Source organism: Schistocerca gregaria, chromosome 6 (assembly GCF_023897955.1).
Source record: "Schistocerca gregaria isolate iqSchGreg1 chromosome 6, iqSchGreg1.2, whole genome shotgun sequence".
Classification (NCBI taxonomy): Eukaryota; Metazoa; Arthropoda; class Insecta; order Orthoptera; family Acrididae; genus Schistocerca; species Schistocerca gregaria.
Window position 1 is genome coordinate 333,609,557 of NC_064925.1, and position 20,004 is coordinate 333,629,560.

General features: G+C 44.6%; 1 long non-coding RNA gene across 1 annotated transcript in view; it reads right to left on the reverse strand.

The window, feature by feature from the left end:
• The window catches only part of LOC126279140 (uncharacterized), a 255,033-nt gene that overhangs the window by 122,254 nt on the left and 112,775 nt on the right, over nucleotides 1–20,004 (reverse strand). The window contains exon 2 of the long non-coding RNA XR_007550791.1: nucleotides 12,100–12,420. This is a non-coding gene — a long non-coding RNA (uncharacterized LOC126279140). The remainder of the gene's footprint in view (nucleotides 1–12,099; nucleotides 12,421–20,004) is intronic.

The window sequence follows — 20,004 nt, forward strand, 5'->3', positions numbered from 1 at the left end:
CAATAACGTTCATGTTTGAGGAATTTGGTGGCCAGCGGAAGTGTTTAAACTCGGAAGAGTGTTCCTGGAGCCACTCTGTAGCAATTATGGACGTGCGGTGTGTCGCATTGTCCTGCTGGAATTCTCCAAGTACGTCAGAATATATACATATTGTGTCCCAGCTATTTTGTCCACCCAAAATATCTCTGGAACAATAGCAGCTATTGGAAAACTACTTTCACCGGTATCAATGTAGGGCTGGGGCCCATGAATGTACATACGCTCCTGGAAATTGAAATAAGAACACCGTGAATTCATTGTCCCAGGAAGGGGAAACTTTATTGACACATTCCTGGGGTCAGATACATCACATGATCACACTGACAGAACCACAGGCACATAGACACAGGCAACAGAGCATGCACAATGTCGGTACTAGTACAGTGTAGATCCACCTTTCGCAGCAATGCAGGCTGCTATTCTCCCATGGAGACGATCGTAGAGATGCTGGATGTAGTCCTGTGGAACGGCTTGCCATGCCATTTCCACCTGGCGCCTCAGTTGGTCCAGCGTTCGTGCTGGACGTGCAGACCGCGTGAGACGACGCTTCATCCAGTCCCAAACATGCGCAATGGGGACAGATCCGGGGATCTTGCTGGCCAGGGTAGTTGACTTACACCTTCTAGAGCACGTTGGGTGGCACGGGATACATGCGGACGTGCATTATCCTGTTGGAACAGCAAGTTCCCTTGCCGGTCTAGGAATGGTAGAACGATGGGTTCGATGACGGTTTGGATGTACCGCGCACTATTCAGTGTCCCCTCGACGATCACCAGAGGTGTACGGCCAGTGTAGGAGATCGTTCCCCACACCATGATTCCGGGTGTTGGCCCTGTGTGCCTCGGTCGTATGCAGTCCTGATTATGGCGCTCACCTGCACGGCGCCATACGCGCATACGACCATCATTGGCACCAACGCAGAAGCGACTCTCATCGCTGAAGACGACACGTCTCCATTCGTCCCTCCATTCACGCCTGTCGCGACACCACTGGAGGCGGGCTGCACGATGTTGGGGCGTGAGCGGAAGACGGCTTAACGGTGTGCGGGACCGTAGCCCAGCTTCATGGAGACGGTTGCGAATGGTCCTCGCCGATACCCCAGGAGCAACAGTGTCCCTAATTTGCTGGGAAGTGGCGGTGCGGTCCCCTACGGCACTGCGTAGGATCCTACGGTCTTGGCGTGCATCCGTGCGTCGCTGCGGTCCGGTCCCAGGTCGACGGGCACGTGCACCTTCCGCCGACCACTGGCGACAACATCGATGTACTGTGGAGACCTCACGCCCCACGTGTTGAGCAATTCGGCGGTACGTCCACCCGGTCTCCCGGATGCCCACAATACGCCCTCGCTCAAAGTCCGTCAACTGCACATACGGTTCACGTCCACGCTGTCGCGGCATGCTACCAGTGTTAAAGACTGCGATGGAGCTCCGTATGCCACGGCAAACTGGCTGACACTGACGGCGGCGCTGCACAAATGCTGCGCAGCTAGCGCCATTCGACGGCCAACACCGCGGTTCCTAGTGTGTCCGCTGTGCCGTGCGTGTGATCATTGCTTGTACAGCCCTCTCGCAGTATCCAGAGCAAGTATGGTGGGTCTGACACACCGGTGTCAATGTGTTCTTTTTTCCATTTCCAGGAGTATATATATATATATATATATATATATATATATATATATATATATATGAAAGGTGAAAATGTGTGCCCCGACCGGACTCGAACCCGGGATCTCCTGCTTACACGGCAGACGCCCTACCCATCTGAGCCACCGAGCGCAAAGAAGATAGTGCGACTGCAGGTATTATCTCGCGCACGTCTCTCGCGAGACCTACATTCTCATCTTGTATGCCCACACACTGCATTCGTAGTGTCCCAACCCAACAGACTCATTGCTCGTGGAAGACATTCTAACCAAGTCCCGTAAGAGTTCGGGGACTATGTGTCCATCCTGACAGAAGGAGGTCATGGCCAGTATTGCCAGAACTACATATATGGATATGGTGTCTGTTCTTTCGGTCATGTCGCCCTATCCTCTGTGCCATCGGTGACTCAGATGGATAGAGCGTCTGCCATGTAAGCAGGAGATCCCAGGTTCGAGTCCCGGTCGGGGTACAAATTTTCACCTGTCCCCGTTCATATATAAAGCCCGTCAGCAGCTGAAGGTATTAATATAATTCTAATTTCGTTCTAGACAGCTGCAGGTCATCAATGATGTCCGAAAGAACAGACACCATATCCATATGAATGAATGCAGGTGATCAGATAGGATTGTTAAGTACATGTCACCTGTCAGAGTCTTGTCTAGATGTATCAGCGTTCTCGTATAACTCCAAATGCACACGCCTACCCTATTACAGAGCCTGCACCAGCTTGAATAGTCCCCGGCTGACGTGGAGGGCCCATGGATTCATGAAGTTGTCTCCATGCCCGAATACTACCATCCGCTCGATACAATTTGAAACGAGAGTCATCCGACCAGGCAACATGTTTCCATTCATCAACTGTCCAATGTCGGAGCTGACGGGCCCAGGCGAAACGTAAAGCTTTGTGTCGTGCTGTCATCAAGGGTGCACGAGTGGGTTTTGGCTCCGAAAGCCCATATCGATAATGTTTTGTTGGGTGGTTCGCTCGCTGACACTTGTTGACGGCCAAACATTGAAATCTGCAGCAATTTGCCGAAGGGTTGTTATTCTGTCACGTTGAACAATTCTCTTCAGTCGTCCCGTTTTTTCAGGATCTTTTACGGCAGCAGCGATGTCGGAGATTTGAGCTTTATCGGATTCCTGATATGGTATACTCGTGATATGGTTGTACGGGAAAAATCACCGCTTCATCGCTGCCTCGAAGATGCTGTGTCCCATCGCTCGTGGGCCGACTATAACACCACGTTCAAACTCACTTAAATCTTGATAACCAGCTATTTAGCAGCAGTAACTCATCTAACAGTTGCGCGTGACACTTATTATAGGCGTTCCCGGCCACAGCACCATATTCTGCCTATCCACATATTCCTGTATTTGAAAACGCATACCTATACCAGTTTCTTGAAGTATAATTGTCAACAAGAGAGCAGATTCAAAGTGGTACACAATGACACACAAGCGCAAACGCACAAATAAGATAAACATCTGCAAAAGACAAAGCATAGAGACAGTATTCAAAACATACAATTCAGTACAAAGGTACTTCCAAAAGATACAGACATCGACCAGAACACAAGAGTGCAGCAACTACTAAGAAACAAGTGTGATGGAAGTTATGTAATACAAACCTTCAGAACGTTTCACAACCTATACAAGGAACCTACCAGAGCCTGGAAATATGGGATGAGTAACTCAGATTTTGCAGCGTATTTTATAGAAATAAATTACAGGTGACCTACAAGAGAGAAAGACATGAAAATAGATTACATAATGAAATATGTTTGTTAAATTTACAAGAAAATTATCACATATGTAAAACAAAGGCAAAAAAGAAACGAGTACTAAATAACCAATTCCATATGACTAAGCACTCACTACTTACACTAATTGATGAAATAATAGACAAACATGACTACAGATGATCACAATTCGCATTCGTATCCTTAGAAAAAAAAAACCACATAACCCCCCCCTCCCCCCCCCCCCCCCACACACACACAAACTTACACTAGCACACATTCAGTCAGACAAAAACGAATGAAAGCAAAAGCGCGGAAAGTTGGCAACACTTACAAAAACAACTGGTGATGTGAACACCGTAAATGGCAGATAAAAATGCTTTGTTACGAAACTACAGTGTTTACACATGAGAGAAAGCTACACCGTTTCCAAATATGAGTTACATGCCTTAATGTAAGAATTTAGAAAGACGGATATCACCTACAGGAAAACTTACGGGACTCTGGAGAAAAAAGAAGCAGCTGCGCGGTTCCTGGTGTGTCCGCTGTGCCGTGCGTGTGATCATTGCTTGTACAGCCCTCTCGCAGTGTCCGGAGCAAGTATGGTGGGTCTGACACACCGGTGTCAATGTGTTCTTTTTTCCATTTCCAGGAGTGTATGATGATAGAACGTTCCCAAATACTACTTTTCACGGAGTCCATCATTTCTGTCCTGGTTTATTTAGTTTAGATGTATAAAACTTCTGCTGTCTGTATTATTTTTTTTTCAGTATGACGAAAGAAACTTACACGAAACTGAGTCGATCCACATTAAGAAGAAAATTGGCAATTTTACTCATTGCCATGGACAACTCACGCTTGACCAAAAACTTGATTATGTCAAAATTGTTTTCACAAAAAGCAGCTAAACATCCCTGAGACAGTTTCCTTGAGTGTGCCATGGCTCCGCATTCCCCGTAATGACTCAGGTATAGATAATCCGGCTTGCATGCCGTGTATCAAGATGAAACATGTATCATATTTTAAGTTATACCTCCATCAATGCAATATCAACACCGCATCAGATTCCGTGAAACAGTTGTTCAATGATGCGCGTACAAAGATACGGACAGACACACAGATAGACAAAAAAACAAAGATTCCAAAAATAATTGTTTTGGCTTCCACTGCTGTTATAATGTCCCTCATATTAAGTTTTCTAAAATATATCCTGTTACAGACATCAGCCAGTTGCAATTTTATTACACACACATCAAAAATTTTTGGCATGACTCTGATCCGAGAGTCCCGGAACCTGTACAGAAAATTGCAACAGAGATTAACATAAACATCATTTCCGCCCTTTCTATTGCTCACGAAAACCACACATTGCATATTGTACCACCGTACAGCGACTCCTTCAGAGGTGGTGGTCCAGAGTGCTGTACACACTGGAACCTCTAGTACCCTGTAGCACGTCCTCTGGCATTGATGCGTGCCTGTATTCGTCGTGCCATACTATCCACCCAGGTCACCCATGGTCTAGGGATGTGGTACAGCCGGCACGGTCGCTCAGCGTGTTCGGTCAGAGGGTTAGGTGCCCTCTGTAATAAAAAAAACTGAGTTCATCGATCAATAACGAACTTAAACGGATGTCTTACGACGCCCGCCCCGAGCAGATGAAGCGAACAAGCAACGAACGAAAGCGAACAAAATGAGATTTAAAAAAAAAGGGGGTAGCGTCTTTGATTCATAATCAAAACGTATTCGGTCCCGGGTTCGAACCCCGCCACTGCCTATATTTTGATAAATAATCAGCATTGGCGGCCGAAGACTTCCGGCATAAGAAGTCAGCCTCATCCTGCAACGGCCTTGTCAAAGAGGGCGGAGCAGCGGATAGAGGTTCAGGGCACACTCTTGTCCTAGGGGTGGGAAATTGCTCCTAAAGGCGGAAGAATCAGCAATGATCAACAACATGAGGATGCAGAAGGCAATGGAAACCACTGCATTAAAGACACGTAACGTGTATCCACAGGACATGTGGCCTGTAGTTGAAGAAGTGTCATGATGATCTTTCCACTGGCAAAAGATTCCGGAATAGTCCCCCATTCGGATCTCCGGGAGGGGACTGCCAAGGGGGAGGTTACCACGAGAAAAAGATTGAATAATCAACGAAAGGATAATGCTCTACGAGTCGGGACGTGGAATGTCAGAAGCTTGAACGTGGTAGGAAAACTAGAAAATCTGAAAAGGGAAATGCAAAGGCTCAATCTAGATATAGTAGGGTTCAGTGAAGTGAAGTGGAAGGAAGACAAGGATTTCTGGTCAGATGAGTATCGGGTAATATCAACAGCAGGAGAAAATGGTATAACAGCTGTAGGATTCGTTATGAATAGGAAGGTAGGGCAGAGGGTGTGTTACTGTGAACAGTTCAGTGACCGGGTTGTTCTAATCAGAGTCAACAGCAGACCAACACCGACAACGATAGTTCAGGTATACATGCCGACGTCGCAAGCTGAAGATAAACAGATAAAGTGTATCAGGATATTGAAAGGGTAATGCAGTATGTAAAGGGGGACGAAAATCTGATAGTCATGGGCGACTGGAATGCAGTTGTAGGGGAAGGAGTAGAAGAAAAGGTTACAGGAGAATATGGGCTTGGGACAAGGAATGAAAGAGGAGAAAGACTAATTGAGTTCTGTAACAAGTTTCAGCTAGTAATAGCGAATACCCTGTTGAAGAATCACAAGAGGAGGAGGTATACCTGGAAAAGGCCTGGAGATACGGGAAGATTTCAATTAGATTACATCATGGTCAAACAGAGATTCCGAAATCAGATATTGGATTGTAAGGCGTACCCAGGAGCAGATATAGACTCAGATCACAATATAGTAGTGATGAACAGTAGGCTGAAGTTCAAGACATTAGTCAGGAAAAATCAATACGCAAAGAAGTGGGATACGGAAGTTCTAAGGAATGACGAGATACGTTTGAAGTTCTCTAACTCTATAGATACAGCAATAAGGAATAGCGTAGTAGGCAGTACAGTTGAAGAGGAATGGACATCTCTAAAAAGGGCCATCACAGAAGTTGGGAAGGAAACCATAAGTACAAAGAAGGTAGGTGCGAAGAAACCATGGGTAACAGAACAAATACTTCAGTTGATGGATGAAAGGAGGAAGTACAAACATGTTCCAGGAAAATCAGGAATACAGAAATACAAGGCGCTGAGGAATGAAATAAATAGGAAGTGCAGGGAAGCTAAGACGAAATGGCTGCAGGAAAAATGTGAAGACATCGAAAAAGATATGGTTGTCGGAAGGACAGATTCAGCATACAGGAAAGTCAAAACAACCTTTGGTGACATTAAAAGCAACGGCGGTAACATTAAGAGTGCAACGGGAATTCCACTGTTAAATGCAGAGGAGAGAGCAGATAGGTGGAAAGAATACATTGAAAGCTTCTATGAGGGTGAAGATTTGTCTGATGTGATAGAAGAAGAAACAGGAGTCGATTTAGAAGAGATAGGGGATCCAGTATTAGAATCGGAATTTAAAAGAGCTTTGGAGGACTTACGGTCAAATAAGGCAGAAGGGATAGATAACATTCCATCAGAATTTCTAAAATCATTAGGGGAAGTGGCAACAAAACGACTATTCACGTTGGAGTGTGGAATATATGAGTCTGGCGACATACCATCTGACTTTCGGAAAAGCATCATCCACACAATTCCGAAAATGGCAAGAGCTGACAAGTGCGAGAATTATCGCACAATCAGCTTAACAGCTCATGCATCGAAGCTGCTTACAAGAATAATATACAGAAGAATGGACAAGAAAATTGAGAATGCGCAAGGTGACAATCAGTTTGGCTTTAGGAAAAGTAAAGGCACGAGAGAGGCAATTCTGACGTTACGGCTAACAATGGATGCAAGGCTAAAGAAAAATCAAGACACATTCCTAGGATTTGTCGACCTGGAAAAAGCGTTCGACAATATAAAATGGTGCAAGCTGTTCGAGATACTGAAAAAAGTAGGGGTAAGCTATAGGGAGAGACGGGTCATATACAATATGTACAACAACCAAGAGGGAATAATAAGAGTGGACGATCAAGAACGAAGTGCTCGTATTAAGAAGGGTGTAAGACAAGGCTGTAGCCTTTCGCCCCTACTCTTCAATCTGTACATCGAGGAAGCAATGATGGAAATAAAAGAAAGGTTCAGGAGTGGAATTAAAATTCAAGGTGAAAGGATATCAATGATATGATTCGCTGATGACATTGCTATCCTGAGTGAAAGTGAAGAAGAATTAAATGATCTGCTGAACGGAATGAACAGTCTAATGACTACACAGTATGGTTTGAGAGTAAATCGGAGAAAGACGAAGGTAATGAGAAGTAGTAGAAATGAGAACAGCGAGAAACTTATCAGGATTGATGGTCACGAAGTCAATGAAGTTAAGGAATTCTGCTACCTAGGCAGTAAAATAACCAATGACGGACGGAGCAAGGAGGACATCAAAAGCAGAATCGCTATGGCAAAAAAGGCATTTCTGGCCAAGAGAAGTCTACTAATATCAAATACCGGCCTTAATTTGAGGACGAAATTTCTGAGGATGTACGTCTAGAGTACAGCATTGTATGGTAGTGAAACATGGACTGTGGGAAAACCGGAACAGAAGAGAATCGAAGCATTTGAGAATTGGTGCTATAGACGAATGTTGAAAATTAGGTGGACTGGTAAGGTAAGGAATGAGGAGGTTCTACGCAGAATCGGAGAGGAAATGAATATGTGGAAAACACTGATAAGGAGAAGGGACAGGATGATAGGACATCTGCTAAGACATGAGGGAATGACTTCCATGGTACTAGAGGGAACTGTAGAGGAAAACAGAAATTGGAATACGTCAAGAAAATAATTGAGGATGTAGGTTGCAAGTGCTACTCTGAGATGAAGAGGTTAGCACAGGAAAGGAATTCGTGGCGGGCCGCATCAAACCAGGCAGTAGACTGATGACAAAAAAAAAAAAAAAAATAAATAAATAAATAAATAAACTATCCAGAAGTTCATCGAGGCACTGTTGGTACAGATAGCCCCAACCCTCAACGGCGATTCGGCGTAGGTCCCTCAGAGTGGTTGGTGGGTCTCGTCGTCCATAAACAGCCCTTTTCAATACATCCCAGGCATGTTCGATAGGGTTCATGTCTCGAGATCATGCTGGCCACTCTAGTCGTTATCCTCAAGGAAGTCATTCACAAGATATGCACAATTGCAGCGCGAATTGTCGTCCATAAACACGGATGCCTCGCCAATATGCTGCCGATATGGTTGCACTATCGGTTGGAGGATGGCATTCACGTACCGTACAACCGTTACGGCGCCTTCCACGACCACCAGCGACGTAAGTCGGCCCCACATAATGCCACCCAAAAACAGCAGGGAACCTCCACTTTGGTGCACCCGGCCTGACCGGGTTGCCTCCAAACACGTCTCCGACGATTGTCAAAGGCATATGCGACAGTCTTCGGTGAAGAGCAGTCCTTACGGAATGTTGTTGGGCCCATCTGTGTCGTGGTTGCAAAGATCGACCTCGCCATGGACGTGGGGGGTGAAGTTGCGCATCATGCAGTCCGTTGCACACAGTTTGAGTCTTAACGCGACGTCCTATGGCTGTACGAAAAGCATTATTCAACATGGTGGCGTTGCTGTCAGGTTTCCTCCGAGCCATAATCCGTAGGTCATCCACTGCAGTAGTAGCCCTTGGGCGGCCTGAGCGAGGCATGCCATCGACAGTTCCTGTCTCTCTGTATCTTCTCCATGTCCAAACAACATCGCTTTGGTTCAGTTGAGAGCCCTTCCTGGCACAAAGTAACAATGCGGACGCGATCGAACCGCGGTATTGACCGTCTAGGCGTGGTTGAACTGCATACAACACGAGCCATGTACCTCCTTCGTGGTGGAATGACTGGAACTGATCGGCTATCGAACCCCCTCCATCTAATAGAGTTGTTTACATGTTTGGGCCGGTTTAGTGACATCTCTGAACAGTCAAAGGGACTGTGTATGTGATAAAATATCCACAGTCGAAGTCTATCTTCAGGAATTCTGGGAACCGGGATGATGCAAAACTTTTTTTGATGTGTGTATGTATTGACTACTGATCTACAAATCCAACGTTAATGCATCCAAGTGATGTATCTTAAATGGAGTTTTGCAGTCTTCGGTCAGAAGACTGGTTTAATCCGGCAAGAATCGTCATATCTGCATAACTACTGCAACATACATCCTTTTGAACCCTGCTACTGTAATCTGTAATCAAGCCTTGGCCTCCCTCTACAGTTTCTGTCCGCACACTTCCCTCCATTACCAAATTAACTACTCGTTCACGCCTCAAGATGTGTCCTATCAACCGATACCTTCTTCCAGTCAAGTTGTCCCATAAGTTTCTTCTCCCTGCCCCCCCCTCCCCCATTAGTAATCCCATCTACTTACCTTATCTTCAGCACTCTTTTCCAGCAGCAAATTTCAGTAACTACTATGCTCTTTTTGTTTGTTTACAATGCTATACCACACAAATACCTTCACAGAAGACTTCCTAACATTGAAATTTATATTCAGTATTGTCAGTCCGTATTTTATATCCTATTTATTTCAGTCATTGTCAATTGTTTTTCTGCCCAAATTAAAAAAACTCATCTACTACTTTTAGCGTCTCGTTTCTACATCTGCTTCCTTCATCATCGCCTGATTTAATTCGAATACATTCCATGTTTTACTTTTGTTAGTATTCATCTTAAAAGTTCTTTTCAAGACACTATGAATTTCGTCCAACTTCTCTTCCAAATCGTTTCCCATCTCTGACAGAATTACAACATCCCCAGGAAAACTCAAAGTTTTATTTCTCTTCCCTGATCTTAATTTGCCTTTCCAAGTTCGTCCGTGGTTTCCTTCACAAACTACTGACTGTACAGATTGATTAATGTTGGGGATAGCTGAAATCCCGACTCTCACCTTTTTTAACTACTGCCTCCCATTATGTCCGGTTTCCGTACGAGTTGTGGATAACTTTTCAGTCCACGTATTTTATCACTGTTTCCTTCAAAATTTCATAGAGCATTTTCATTCCACAATGTTAAAAGCTCTCTCTCTGGCCTCCTCCTTGAAGTAAATTTTTACACTGACTACACATGGTTAAGTCAGTGTTCACTTGAGTGGCACAATAACTGTTTGTTGGTCCGAGAGCCACAGGAAATACCAAAGTTAAATTCTGAGTTGAATTTGGAATGAAAAAGTTAAGAAGATGAAGCACTACAATGGCTAATACCTAAGACCATGCATGTTCCTGTCGCAGAGGCCATGTCTCAACCAAGGCTGGTAGTGGTACCGGTTGATCCACACAGAGGATGTTGCTCACTGGAAGAAGATCCTGACAATTCCTTACCTATACTTTGATTGATCACTACTCCAGTTGATGTCTGGCACAAAGGCCTCGTTAGGAATGAAATGGCCTATCACTGCTGGGGTGCCAGCCTAAATACCGTGAAGGTGCCAGACTACGGCCAGGTACATTTGCGGCCACGTGACCCCACAAGCGGAAATAGGCCCGTGTGTCCAGCGACATCTTGTGGCGATCATGTTGTCGCCTAGTGGCCCAGTGAACGTGCGAAACCTTCTAGTCATTGTCTGCTTTGCTGTGGAGGCCCCTCGTTTAACCCTGATCTATCACTGGTTGCTAAATGAGAGGAGAAGTGGCTCCAATATAGCACAGCCTTTCCACTGGTGTGCGGTAGGGTGTGCTTCATCTTTAAGTCCCAGGAACCGACTGTCTTCCTGGCGGCGACCTGCAGACCCAGAGAGTTGCTGTGTACATCCATTGGTGAGGATGCCTGCGTTGTGGGAGGGCTAACCTCAACATCATCCAGCGACCACATGACCTGTTGTGGTGGTGGCTGTTGGTGTGCTGTGAGGGTGCACCTGGTTGATATGCTTGTGGCACCTGGAGCCATCTCGGAGTTTCCCAACCTCCCTGCCGGCACCCAGTGTTGGTGGACTTTAGAGGGGACAAGCTCCTAGGCCTCATCCAGCGGGGAGTATCAATGGTGGATTAATTACCAGCAAGGGAGGATGAAGGACAGTCAGGTGAATAATCAGGGGCTGGTATCGATGTGGCCTCCCATGCAGTTCTTCGTCCATATTAGAGTCACCCTGCGGGGAGGAGTGCTAGAAGGCTAAGAACAATCTGAGTGCCTCATCCAACGCATGATTCTGGTGCAATTTGACCATATGCGTGTTGAATGTGCGTACAAACCTCTTTGTGAAACCGATGGATAGATAGAAGGATGCTATGTGCACCCAGGTGATGCTGTTTGTGAAGAAGTGTCAAATTCAGTGGATGTAAACTGGGGCCCATTATCTCTCACCCTAGTTTTTGAGAGCCCCTCATTGACAAAACTGCGATCCACTGCTTGCATTCTTTTCGCTGAGGATGTTGATGACTTTCTAGACACATACAGGAAACCACAGCCTGTGTGAATGGCAGTTAATCAGGAGTATCCCAAGAAAGGGCTTGCAAAATCTAAGTGATGGTGAGACCATGGTGATGATGTGTCCAGCCAGAGACGGTGAGCTTAAATCTACCAATTTACTCTGACAATTGGTGCATGTTGCAAGTATTTTAGCAATATCGTTGTCAATAACTCACCAATATACATGTTGGTGAGCAAGTCGTTTGGTCATTTCTGTTCCTCAATGACCTTCATGATGGAGTGTCAGGTTGCGTTGTCTGAAGGCTTGTGGAATCACCACTTAGATGTTAGCATTGTCCCTCTAAAGCAACAGGATGCCATTGAGAGTTGATAGTTTGTTTCGACGATATCAGTAGTCTTGCACTTCTGTATAATCCAGTTGTCTGCGTCTGCTACGCAGTCATGGTCCCCAATCAAAGTACTTCCCACGTGACTGGGTTGTCTAGAGGTCGAATGGCTCTGAGCACTATGGGACTTAACTGCTGGAGTTCCGTCACCTGAAAAAATTATGTTAAAAGTGTGCCGCATGAACAAAGTGAAAGAATGTCAGAGAAAAAAAAAGCTGTGTGTTAGTCTAACAGCGGATTACCCACAGTTGTAAATAAATTTGAAACTACAGAAAGTGAAAGAATGCTGAAATTTAGTTAATATTGTCTATGAAAAAATGAATGTAACTACGTGTTACCTATGTATTGTAACAGTCCAGAGAGGTCATATTCTACAAAATCTGTGACAATGAATTATGTCATTGATGCTAAAGAAAAATGGTGTTAATTCTTTTGCTTTTGTTCTCGAAGCGAAAATCTACGGACGTATTTTGTTGCAGATGGAGATGTATATCAGTGTTATTTCACAGTGTATGTTGAACGTAATTATGTGTTCTTTCATTTCATTTCCCTCCATGTGAGATAATGAAGAAGATAATAATATAAGATATCTGGTACTGGTACAGAGATTCCCTTAGCCATCTGCCTTTCGTGTCGTAAAGGCGAGGAAGGAGCCATTACGTTAAAGTTGGAAACAATGATTATTTAGGAGCTTCACTCGACAAGATAAGCAGAGTAACTTTAAACAGTTTTGCTTAATATGTGACAGTAATTTCATTTAAGCCAGGCTGACTGCAGTTTATATTTAAGTGAGAATAAATTTCAGAGCTGAAGCCTGTATCAGCATCAACATCTTTGCTCAACAAGAGTGAGACAACAGGTTTCATTAAAAAGGTGAAATTAATTTGAATTAAGTTACTTAAAAACATTTTACCGTTGAATCCAGGTTAGAAAAGTATTTTGCGGTTATCATTGCAACAGTATAGCTAAGTAGGTAGTTGTATCGTCTCTCTCAATAACGTTGATAGCAGGCAATGTTAATACATTTTTTGACAATCTGTGTGCATGGTATATTAAGAAGCGAACTTTTGCAAAGCACTAATTCAGTCTGTTTTGGTCCACGTAGCACATTCCTTTGTTGCCAGCATATAAAACTAGCCCTTCATACAAACGTGCGGAAACTTATAAGAAAAATTATTGATAATAGGAAGAAGAGGGACGATATAAAGAGCGATGACTGTTGGATACAAGGGGAAGTTGGTCACCACTTTTTCTGCTTTGGTATCCATATAGAAACAGACTCCAGGCGCTGAACTCCATGTCTTTTGAGAGGATATAGGTGTTGGCACGTTACGCCACGGACCCAAACTGTATGTTGTAGATGTATCCTGACAGGGAATAAGCCCATCGCTGGAGACAACACTCTGTTCTGAGCGAAATGTTGGAGCTGTCTTTGATCAACGGCAAAAAAGGCTTGTGACCAGTTAATAGAGTAAAATGTCTGCCATACATGTAATTGTGGAACTTCTTCTGGGCGAAGATAGATGCCAGGGCTTCCTTCTTTATTTGGGTGTAATTACATTGCATATGTTATTTTCTTGGAAACACACGCAATAGGCTATTCGGTCCCATCATCGGCATGGGACATAGTATAATGTATCAGTTCCAAGTTTAAGGACTTGGAAGGGTTGGACCGAGAAGATGCTTCAAATGGCTCTGAGCACTATGGGACTCAAATGCTGTGTCATCAGTCCCCTAGAACTTAGAACTACTTAAACCTAACGAACCTAAGGACATCACACACATCCATGCCCGAGGCAGGATTCGAACCTGTGACCTAGAATCGCTCGACCACCCCTGCCGGCGGACCGTGAAGAGCTTGTCTGAGATCCCGGAAAACCTTATTGTATGCGGAAGTCCAGTTGCACAACATTTTTCTGCAGCAGCTGATGAAGTGATTCGGCTATCACCGCCACATGGGGAATGAATTTTCTATAGCAGTTAAGTTGTCCGAGCACAGGTTTTAATTACTTAGTGTCGTTGGGAGCTGAGAGTTTCTAAATGATCTGGATATAGTGAAGTGAGGGCTAATGAACTGAACACATGTCCCAAATATTCGCATTGTGGTACAAAAAACAGCATTTGTCCTTGTTATACTTGAGACTGGACCGCTGGAGCACATAAAATAAGGAGTCAAGGTTGGAGGCTATATCTTGAGCATTATTTTACCAGTAACATTATCATCGAAGTAGTCCGTCATCCCCAGTACCTCTCTTCTAGGGTTGAAAGATAGTCGGTGCACTGGCAATGACAAAGGGAGGTCGAAATTTCCTAGCAGATTAAAACTGTGTGCCCGACCGAGATTCCAACTCGGGATCTTTGCCTTTCTTGGGCAAGTGCTCTACCATCTGAGCTACCGAAGCACGACTCACGCCCGGTACTCACAGCTTTACTTCTGCCAGTACTTCGTCTCCTACCTTCCAAACTTTACAGAAGCTCTCCTGCGAACCTTGCAGAACTAGCACTCCTGAAAGAAAGGATATTGCGGAGACATGGCTTAACCACAGCCTGGGGGATGTTTCCAGAATGAGATTTTCACTCTGCAGCGGAGTGTGCGTTGATATGAAACTTCCTGGTAGCCCCAGGCTGTGGCTGAGCCATGTCTCCGCACTATCCTTTCTTTCAGGAGTGCTAGTTCTCCAAGGTTCGCAGGAGAGCTTCTGTAAAGTTTGGAAGGTAGGAGACGAGGTACTGGCAGAAGTAAAGCTGTGAGTACCGAGCGTGAGTCGTGCTTCGGTAGCTCAGATGGTAGAGCACTTGCCCGCGAAAGGCAAAGGTCCCGAGTTCGAGTCTCGGTCGGGCACACAGTTTTAATCTGCCAGGAAGTTTCATATCAGCGCACACTCCGCTGCAGAGTGAAAATATCATTCTGAAAGGGAAGTCGATTTACCGAAAAACTCCAAACGGAGTGTTGGTGACCAATATGTTTTAGACGCCTCATCCTGTTGGAACTGGAGATATGCAGCGCACAAATCAATTTTTGTGAAGATCTTGCCACCGGCGAGGTGCACCATGATGCCTTCTACTTTAGGTATAGGGTAGACATCAGAGACGGACTGGGCATTAGTCATGGTTTTGAAAGGTCCACTGACTGTTGGAGACAGGTCAAGATGATCTGATCCTGTAAGTGTTAGAGCTCGCTATGAACCTTATCTCTGAGCAAAAAGGAACCGCACTTTAAAGAAGTGGGGTATAGCCGAGGGTAAGAGTGCAACATGTGACTCAAATCCTGTGGTGACGGTGGGGGGACGTGTAAAAGCTTGTTCATGTGTGGAGCAAAGATCCGGCAGGTACGAACTGGCAATGCATAGTTGCATACTACAGGTGGAATCGTGGACTTCGAACTTCAGGGAGTGAAAAAGTTCTACCAGAACGTACACAGCCCCTGTTGTATCAACCACCAGAAGGTCTGATGTGAATGAGGCTACTCGGTACTGGATTTACGCATTAAACAGGTTCTTGAACTCGTTGATGTCATTGCTGTAGCTCTTGAGTTGTTTAGAGAGTGTCTGGAATGAAGGAGAGCCCGTGAAGCGAAATGTTTACCAATCGACAACGGTCGTTGCCGAGCTTGTATCGATTTGGAAAACCGCTAAATTGGTGTTGACACCCGCGCTAAAAGCCTATCGGAGATTGAGAGAACGGCCTTGCGTCTTTGCGTCTAGATCAAAGGGTCCCATCCGTTTCGGACATTTTCTTCGCTCGGAGACTTGGTCCTTGTGTTCTAATCATTTCATGTCATCTTCATTGGCATGCAAGAGGCCGAAGTGGTATCAAATAGAAAGAGTGGCACCAGGCGGTCGAACAACCCCGGACAGGGTCTCCCGGCTAATAATTCCATACGATCGTTTCATTTTTTATTCCTTAATGGAGAGTATTTCCCTTTCTGTCTTCCGTTATTCAACCTCCTGTGGTTGCACCTTTGAATTCAGGAACTATATTATACTTTTTGTCGGCTGCTGGTAGGTCAGCCTGTGCAAGAACGTTGTCAGTCAGGCCACAAGCACATCTACGTCAGAAGAACCCCAAGCAAGCACCTGGAAAGTATGCTGTGTTGATTTTCTAGAGTTCTTTGCCAGTTTGGAGATTCTTGATATTCATATTATTTTACCCTCCAAACGATATTGCAATGCCTTCGTTGTTCAGAAGTACTGTGCAGTGTACCTTCGGCCATGAAAGCACTGTGGCGATTACATTGTTATGAAATAGATGAAATGTACCCGCCAGGATAGCCGAGAGCGCTAATGCGCTGCTTCCTGGACTCGAGTAGGCGCGCCGGCCCTGGGTGGAATCCGCACAGCGGATTAACGACGAGGGCTGGTATGCCGGTCAGCTTGGATGTGGTTTTTAGGCGGTTTTCCACATCTAGTTAGGTGAATACCGGGCTGGTCCCCAAATTCCGCCTCAGTTACACGACTCACAGACATTTGAAAAACGTTCGCACTATTTCATGACTTACACTAGACGCAGACAGCTGGGGTATACTCCTTCCATCCCGGGGGGGGGGGGGGGGGGGGGGCGTATGGTGTGGCGTCAGGAAGGGCATCCGGCCCTGCAATTAACACTGCCAAATCCGTAATAACAAAGGCGACCCCGCATTGGAGCGGGACAAAGGCCCCGAGAAAGAAAGAAAGAAAGAAAGAAAGAAAGAAAGATATGAAATGCATTCACAGCTGTGAATATCGACAACCATAAGCTATATAATGGAATGACATCAGTGCAAACTAGTGCCGCACCGGGACTCGAACCCGGATTTCCCGCTTATCGCGAGCGGACGCCTTCCAATTTAGCTATCCGTTCACGTTGCTAATATACCCTTCCGCAAGTTAATTTAGTTCTCAAAATTCACTTCACGGCTCTTACATGGGAGCCATCCGTACGATGTTAAGCTCCAACTTCCCTCTCGTACTTCAGATCTCATTTCGAGTCATCGTTCGGCATAAGAGCTGAGATGCAATCCAAGGCGCCTGCAAGGTTAGTCACACTGAGTAACTGTTGCGGAGACAAGCCCACACTGGAAACTGGGGAACTCGTCATTGCTCGGCGAAGGACGACACTGAATCACTAGACTAGAGAGCCGTCAGTTTGAGGAAATGGAGGACCGCGAACCGCAGTGTCCCTTATCTCTCCGTCAACAACGCACGAGCTGGGGAATTGCCACGGGAAACTGTTCACCAAGGAACATTCCAGCCTACAAACTGGGATCGTCTTACCGTGAGTCTCCGTGGATATGAGTCTGGTTCTATGAATTTTTGATCAATAGGACACAGGTAGTTACACTAGAAGGTTGATATTCAAATAGTCAACAGAAATGAAAGTACAATAGGATGCGACTCAAGGAAATGTTATACAAAGAAAATTTGTCAAATAAGCAGGACTAGCAAACTGTTTGCTGATGATGTTGCTGCTACAGGAAAGTATCGTTGTTGGACGACCACAAGTAAAAAAATGGTTCAAATGGCTCTAAGCACATGGGACTTAACATCTGAGGTCATCAGTCCCTTAGACTTAGAACTACGTAAACCTAACTAACCTTAGGACATCACACACATCCATGACCGAGACAGGATTCGAAGCTGCGTGGTTTCGGACTGAAGCACCTAGAACCGCTGGGCCACAACGGCCGGCTGACCACAAGGAAATGAAGAAAAACTTTGGACAAACTTTCAATTTGCTTTACTGAATAGCAGTTCTGTGGATAAAGGGAAGAAAACTTCTATAGGTACTAACCTTATGGTATCCGAGTACAGGATTACTCGCGAACATCTAGAACTTGTCACATTGTCACATTGTTTAAATGATTAGAGGCAATACTAAGAAGTGACGTATTAAGCTTCACGGAATTCTGAAGTTATCGTGGGTTAAATGAAGTGTTGTACTCAAGGTGTCCTGCAGCCCCATGTAATGGAGGAATGACGACTAGATGTCACGAGAATTGGACCCACCAGTATAAAAGGCGACGGGAAGTAAACATTCAACCTTTTCTATACAGGCTACATGAGCAAAAGTATCCGGACATCTATTAATGAACATTAATACAGGGTTGTGTCCAACCCTCCGCTTTTATGACGGCTAAACTCTGCTGGGGACACTTTCAAGAGGTGTCTGAACGTCCGTGGAGGAATGGCAACCCATCGTTCTTCCTCAACTAGAGCCGAGACCAGAGAAAGTAAAGATGTTTGACGCTGGGATCTGGAGCAAAGTCAACGTACTAACACATTCCAAATGTGTTCAACTTGGTTCGAGTCGAGATTCTAAGCAGAACAGCCCATTTCAGGAATGTTATTGCCCAAAGACTATTTCCTCACAGTTTGAGGCCGCAAAGAACCTGCGTGCTGTCATGCGATCCACCCCCCCCCCCCCCCCTGCGGAGAAGAAACTGAAAAGTAGCCTTTTTTAAAAAATTGTGTTGTCAATAGGGAATTAGAATGGTACGAATTTTCTCAATTTGAGAGTGCTGAAGGGCAATCTGTTTTAATTGTAAAAACAGAGTCTGTCTCTGTGTGGACGAGACATGCTGCGCGAGGAAAGAACTACATTATCTATTTTTGCCCATTCGTAGACTTTTTGTACATGATTTTAAGATTTTACTTTAAGATATACAAAATTTCTATGAGGACATAAAATAACTTACACGATCGCTGAAGATGTACATCTAGACCGATACCGGTTCAGCAAAAATAAAAATAAACATGCAACCTTGTCTATATACACTATCTGATCAAAAGTACCCGGACACCTGTTAGTGGACATTAATATGCGGTGTGTCCGCCTTGCGCCTTTATGACGGCTGAACTCTGCTGGGGGCACTTCAAATGGGGTGTATGAACGTCTGTAAAAAACCATTCAACAGCCAAGATCGCATAAGATATTGCTTTATTTAAGACAGCCGGTTTCAACAGACTTTGCTGTCATCTTCAGGTGTTAATTTTTGTTGTTGTAAAACATTTTCATTTTACGCTGAACCTCGGGCACAAGATGTCAAGTGTGCTGATTTTTATCCACTTGACATCTTGTGATGTTCAGCGCAAAATGAAGATTTTTACAACAAAAAGATTGTAAAATCTGAAGATGACAGCAAAGTCTGTTGAATCCTGTTGTCTTAAATAAAGAACTATTTTATGCGATCTCATCTGTTGAGGAGCGTTCAACGATTTCGAACGTGGACTTGTCATTTGAGTAACAAATCCATCAGCGAAATTTCAACGTCTCTAAAGCTGTAAGATGTATTGTTATAATTCCCATTGTATACTCTCCAATTGATTTTTTACATTTGAAAATGACGACGTAGTTCGCTGAAACCAGGAATGTAACCCCCTTTTTTTAAAGTAAAGAAAAAATATGTACTGTGACTATGGGTTCACTATCGTAGAATCAAACAAACATTTAAGTTATATTTTGGTCACACTCCTTGCGACAATTATGTCGGAATATAGAAGTTTATACGGGTTTAATAATAAAAAACATTACCTGGCTGGCAAACTTCCTTTCCAAAAATCATGAAAGAAGGGGGGGGGGGGGGCGACCTTTCAAACGATGCGAAAAAGAAAATATTTTTTGCTACTTAGTAGACTCAGGTGTTGCAGGTTGGTGTAGGACTAAGGTTTACACCAGACAGCTGAGTCACTGAAATTTTCAGATGTTCATCATGTTTTCTCATAGCAAAAATGTTATGTTTTGCTGTATTAGAAATAA